General features: G+C 55.2%; 3 non-coding genes across 3 annotated transcripts in view; all 3 read left to right on the top strand.

Annotated features, from left to right (window-relative positions):
* The first annotated feature begins 3,374 nt into the window (after nt 1-3,374).
* LOC126334374 (small subunit ribosomal RNA) lies at nt 3,375-5,267 on the top strand. Its single transcript, XR_007564698.1, has one exon. It is a non-coding gene; the product is annotated as a small subunit ribosomal RNA (ribosomal RNA).
* Nucleotides 5,268-5,622: 355 nt separating this feature from the next.
* Nucleotides 5,623-5,777, top strand: LOC126334372 (5.8S ribosomal RNA). Its single transcript, XR_007564696.1, has one exon. It is a non-coding gene; the product is annotated as a 5.8S ribosomal RNA (ribosomal RNA).
* Nucleotides 5,778-5,965: 188 nt separating this feature from the next.
* The window catches only part of LOC126334375 (large subunit ribosomal RNA), a 4,222-nt gene continuing 3,993 nt past the window's right edge, over nt 5,966-6,194 (top strand). Inside the window, exon 1 of the ribosomal RNA XR_007564699.1 lies at nt 5,966-6,194. This exon is cut by the window's right edge and continues 3,993 nt beyond it. This is a non-coding gene — a ribosomal RNA (large subunit ribosomal RNA).

The following is a 6,194-nucleotide window of genomic DNA, read 5'->3' as shown; positions in this document are numbered from 1 at the left end:
ACACACGCGAGACAGATTAGATGATACATACTGTAAACTGGGGAGGACAGTGTGAACCGCACTCGACCCAGTCACCCTATCTCACAGTCCACTCTGTGTGTAACAAAGCGAAAGCACCAAAGCACTATCGTTCAACAACATCCATTTTATCCTCGCTGCCACAGGACACTATCCAAAGAACGACAAGAGGAACGTCACGTCCACTAATAAGACAGAATGTCTCACACCACCCGCAAACAACGCAGCTCAAATCAGCCAGCAACACCCACAGTGGTCCACCCAGTATCAACACAGGACGCAACGCCACGCCACAACACAAAAGGTACAAGTAATAAAATACCCTTTGGCCACACTCCTTATAAAGGCATCGAACCAACCCACCACCTGACACCAGCCAAACGTACATCCTGATTTGACACATCTCTGGCAACCTAACCCACGTTGGCCCTTAACCTAACCCACGTTGGCCCTTAACCTAACCCACGTTGGCCCTTAACCTAACCCACGTTGGCCCTTAACCTAACCCACGTTGGCCCTTAACCTAACCCACGTTGGCCCTTAACCTAACCCACGTTGGCCCTTAACCTAACCCACGTTGGCCCTTAACCTAACCCACGTTGGCCCTTAACCTAACCCACGTTGGCCCTTAACCTAACCCACGTTGGCCCTTAACCTAACCCACGTTGGCCCTTAACCTAACCCACGTTGCCCTTAACCTAACCCACGTTGGCCCTTAACCTAACCCACGTTGGCCCTTAACCTAACCCACGTTGGCCCTTAACCTAACCCACGTTGGCCCCTTAACCTAACCCACGTTGGCCCTTAACCTAACCCACGTTGGCCCTTAACCTAACCCACGTTGGCACCTTAACCTAAGTTACGCTGCACCTTAACCCAAGTTACGCTGCACCTTAACCCAAGTTACGCTGCACCTTAACCCAAGTTACGCTGCACCTTAACCCAAGTTACGCTGCACCTTAACCCAAGTTACGCTGCACCTTAACCCAAGTTACGCTGCACCTTAACCCAAGTTACGCTGCACCTTAACCCAAGTTACGCTGCACCTTAACCCAAGTTACGCTGCACCTTAACCCAAGTTACGCTGCACCTTAACCCAAGTTACGCTGCACCTTAACCCAAGTTACGCTGCACCTTAACCCAAGTTACGCTGCACCTTAACCCAAGTTACGCTGCACCTTAACCCAAGTTACGCTGCACCTTAACCCAAGTTACGCTGCACCTTAACCCAAGTTACGCTGCACCTTAACCCAAGTTACGCTGCACCTTAACCCAAGTTACGCTGCACCTTAACCCAAGTTACGCTGCACCTTAACCCAAGTTACGCTGCACCTTAACCCAAGTTACGCTGCACCTTAACCCAAGTTACGCTGCACCTTAACCCAAGTTACGCTGCACCTTAACCCAACTTACGCTGCACCTTAACCTAACTTACGCTGCACCTTAACCTAACTTACGCTGCACCTTAACCTAACTTACGCTGCACCTTAACCTAACTTACACTGCACCTTAACTGTCACATGTAACGTCACAGGAATGTAGCTTTGCCTAACAGCAACCCTCTGAACATAGTTCACTGCTTGGATCCTCTGGTGTCATGTGTATTTCTTGATGCCATGGTGCGTACCCTCACATAAAGGTCTTTCGAGTGTTGCGTACTTTCTACACAGTCCCGCTAACCACTGGAAGGGTGTACCGCTACAGAACGAATATCGCCCTCCCCTCCTGCCCTTCCAAGCTGGTCGGTCAGGCGTTTGTTTGTGAAATGAGCCTTGCAGCTGTTCAGTTGCATTCGGTTGTCGATGCAGTCAGTGTACGTTGTGGTACGGCCTGTGTGGACTGTCCGCTGATGTACGCGTAACCCACACTGATCATCCGTCGTTACGTACTGAGTGACATAATGTGGCACATGCTTGACCGTACACCGGCTGCGCCCTACAATGGCGAATCATAAGGGCCATATGTTGTGCACGATGCTACTTGTCTCGTCTCCCCATTACAGCGAGATTGCACTGTTGTACGCCGTACAGACATGTGGTAGGTAGGTACGGACGAAAGTATTGCATGTTGGCCCCCCCCCCCCCCCCCCTCCTCCCTCTGCCGGGAATCAGCGTGAGCCGTCTGTTGATGTAGCGACGAGGGTTTTCCTATTTAATCGTATTGCCCCACACAACATGATAGCACGGTGGACCGCGTTCCACATCTGCGACATGCTACAGAGGCCGGTTGACAGTCGACCGCGCAAGGGACATTGCACACGTGCGCGGACCATCTTCCACGTGTTCTCTCGTGTACATGCCGCAGTGTGTATGTGGGCTGATGTAGCGTGTCGTGACACATAACATGCAGGCATGCCAGAATCGTAGATTTCGCAAATGTAGATTGACGTATACGTTTGCTGCCAAAGATCCGCAAATGAACTGGAAATCAGTTGTTGAGCGGTTGTTCGCGCTGCAGGTGCATCGGTGATAGCGACGATCGGTACATCTATGAACCGGTTGTTTCGGCGGTACCCGCCATGCCCCCGAACCTGAGTTGGCCATGTGGGTATGAAGCGATACGAGGCTGTGGCTTGGCGGGACAGTCCCCGGCCGGTGAGGGGGGGCCGCCCGGCGTGCTGGCCGCGCGCTGCGTGAGCGCACGCACTACAGCCGGCTGGTGGGGGGCGCCCAGTGGCAGGAGCGCCGGCCGACGGGCCCGGCTGGCGTCCCAGCTATGCGCCGGCGCACCCTGCGCGCGGCGCCAGGCGGCCAAAGTGGGTTCTGCCGAGCCCGGTGCGAAGCGCGGTGGACATCTGCAGTGTGCTGGTCCGATTGCGGACTGTGTGCGTTGAGGATGCGCCGCCGCCCGGCACTCGGCGTCGCGACGCCGTCTGCTGCTCGGTCGCCCCCAGCGGTTCTCGCAGGTGGTTTGTATCGCAGCTCTGCGGACGTGTTGGCGCGTGCGCTGTGCTGGGAGAGTTCGCTTCTGCACCCAAGTGGGGCTTTGCCCTTCTGTGGCGCTGGCGTTGGAGCTGCCGGTCACCGTAGGTGGCGCGTGTTGTTTCCCGCCGGCAATGCCACGACAGCACGCTCCCGGGCCTCTGTCGGCAGCGGCAAGCTCAGTTGGGAGCACGGGTGTTCGCACTGAAAGCGTCTACTCGCCCATCTCCGGGCGATTGCGCCTCTCTCGAACCCGACCAAGTACTTAGGACGGCGCTGCGCGCCGCCGGGACCTGAGAGGGTTTCGAGGTGTATCGTGCAGGGGAGCTCAGCCTCCTCCTGTTTGCAGAATAATTGAGCGGACGCTTGCGTGTTCGCGCGGGCCCTCGGGACACACTCCCGGGCGGCCGGCTGCTCAGCTCTCGTTGACGCAGCTCCCTGGTTGATCCTGCCAGTAGTCATATGCTTGTCTCAAAGATTAAGCCATGCATGTCTCAGTACAAGCCGCATTAAGGTGAAACCGCGAATGGCTCATTAAATCAGTTATGGTTCCTTAGATCGTACCCACGTTACTTGGATAACTGTGGTAATTCTAGAGCTAATACATGCAAACAGAGTCCCGACCAGAGATGGAAGGGACGCTTTTATTAGATCAAAACCAATCGGATTGGCTCGTCTGGTCCGTTTGCCTTGGTGACTCTGAATAACTTTGGGCTGATCGCACGGTCCTCGTACCGGCGACGCATCTTTCAAATGTCTGCCTTATCAACTGTCGATGGTAGGTTCTGCGCCTACCATGGTTGTAACGGGTAACGGGGAATCAGGGTTCGATTCCGGAGAGGGAGCCTGAGAAACGGCTACCACATCCAAGGAAGGCAGCAGGCGCGCAAATTACCCACTCCCGGCACGGGGAGGTAGTGACGAAAAATAACGATACGGGACTCATCCGAGGCCCCGTAATCGGAATGAGTACACTTTAAATCCTTTAACGAGTATCTATTGGAGGGCAAGTCTGGTGCCAGCAGCCGCGGTAATTCCAGCTCCAATAGCGTATATTAAAGTTGTTGCGGTTAAAAAGCTCGTAGTTGGATTTGTGTCCCACGCTGTTGGTTCACCGCCCGTCGGTGTTTAACTGGCATGTATCGTGGGACGTCCTGCCGGTGGGGCGAGCCGAAGGCGTGCTTGCGCGTCCCGAGGCGGACCCCGTTGAAATCCTACCAGGGTGCTCTTAGTTGAGTGTCTCGGTGGGCCGGCACGTTTACTTTGAACAAATTAGAGTGCTTAAAGCAGGCAAGCCCGCCTGAATACTGTGTGCATGGAATAATGGAATAGGACCTCGGTTCTATTTTGTTGGTTTTCGGAACCCGAGGTAATGATTAATAGGGACAGGCGGGGGCATTCGTATTGCGACGTTAGAGGTGAAATTCTTGGATCGTCGCAAGACGAACAGAAGCGAAAGCATTTGCCAAGTATGTTTTCATTAATCAAGAACGAAAGTTAGAGGTTCGAAGGCGATCAGATACCGCCCTAGTTCTAACCATAAACGATGCCAGCCAGCGATCCGCCGCAGTTCCTCCGATGACTCGGCGGGCAGCCTCCGGGAAACCAAAGCTTTTGGGTTCCGGGGGAAGTATGGTTGCAAAGCTGAAACTTAAAGGAATTGACGGAAGGGCACCACCAGGAGTGGAGCCTGCGGCTTAATTTGACTCAACACGGGAAACCTCACCAGGCCCGGACACCGGAAGGATTGACAGATTGATAGCTCTTTCTTGATTCGGTGGGTGGTGGTGCATGGCCGTTCTTAGTTGGTGGAGCGATTTGTCTGGTTAATTCCGATAACGAACGAGACTCTAGCCTGCTAACTAGTCGCGTGACATCCTTCGTGCTGTCAGCGATTACTTTTCTTCTTAGAGGGACAGGCGGCTTCTAGCCGCACGAGATTGAGCAATAACAGGTCTGTGATGCCCTTAGATGTTCTGGGCCGCACGCGCGCTACACTGAAGGAATCAGCGTGTCTTCCTAGGCCGAAAGGTCGGGGTAACCCGCTGAACCTCCTTCGTGCTAGGGATTGGGGCTTGCAATTGTTCCCCATGAACGAGGAATTCCCAGTAAGCGCGAGTCATAAGCTCGCGTTGATTACGTCCCTGCCCTTTGTACACACCGCCCGTCGCTACTACCGATTGAATGATTTAGTGAGGTCTTCGGACTGGTACGCGGCATCGACTCTGTCGTTGCCGATGCTACCGGAAAGATGACCAAACTTGATCATTTAGAGGAAGTAAAAGTCGTAACAAGGTTTCCGTAGGTGAACCTGCGGAAGGATCATTACCGACTAGACTGCATGTCTTTCGATGTGCGTGTCGTGTCGCGCAACACGCTACCTGTACGGCAGTAGCCGTGCGCCGCGTGCGGAACCACGCGTGCCTCTCAAAACTAGCGCAAGTGTTGTTGTGTGGTACGAGCGCTGAAGCTCTGGAGCGGCTGGCCTGCGGCACCTGGCGCCTGGCGCCGGTTTTGAATGACTTTCGCCCGAGTGCCTGTCCGCTCCGGTGTGGAGCCGTACGACGCCCATCGGCCGTCAGGCCGTTGGACACAAAGTAATGGAACAGGGGCCGTCAAACGCCTCAGTCCCGCCTCTGCAACTGTCTTGAAAGAGACGGTGGAGAACTGAAAAGATAAAGATCACCCAGGACGGTGGATCACTCGGCTCGTGGGTCGATGAAGAACGCAGCAAATTGCGCGTCGACATGTGAACTGCAGGACACATGAACATCGACGTTTCGAACGCACATTGCGGTCCATGGATTCCGTTCCCGGGCCACGTCTGGCTGAGGGTCGGCTACGTATACTGAAGCGCGCGGCGTTTGTCCCGCTTCGGGCGCCTGGGAGTGTCGTGGTCGCCTGTGTGGCCGGCCGCGTCTCCTTAAACGTGCGATGCGCGCCCGTCGCCTGGCGGTTCGCATACCGGTGCTTTCTCGGTAGCGTGCACAGCCGGCTGGCGGTGTGGCGTGCGACACCTCGTACAACGACCTCAGAGCAGGCGAGACTACCCGCTGAATTTAAGCATATTACTAAGCGGAGGAAAAGAAACTAACAAGGATTCCCCCAGTAGCGGCGAGCGAACAGGGAAGAGTCCAGCACCGAACCCCGCAGGCTGCCGCCTGTCGTGGCATGTGGTGTTCGGGAGGGTCCACTACCCCGACGCCTCGCGCCGAGCCCAAGTCCAACTTGAATGAGGCCACGGCCCGTAGAGGG

Source organism: Schistocerca gregaria, unplaced genomic scaffold (assembly GCF_023897955.1).
Source record: "Schistocerca gregaria isolate iqSchGreg1 unplaced genomic scaffold, iqSchGreg1.2 ptg001745l, whole genome shotgun sequence".
In the NCBI taxonomy this organism is placed as follows: Eukaryota; Metazoa; Arthropoda; class Insecta; order Orthoptera; family Acrididae; genus Schistocerca; species Schistocerca gregaria.
This window is presented reverse-complemented; position numbering and strand designations above follow the sequence as displayed.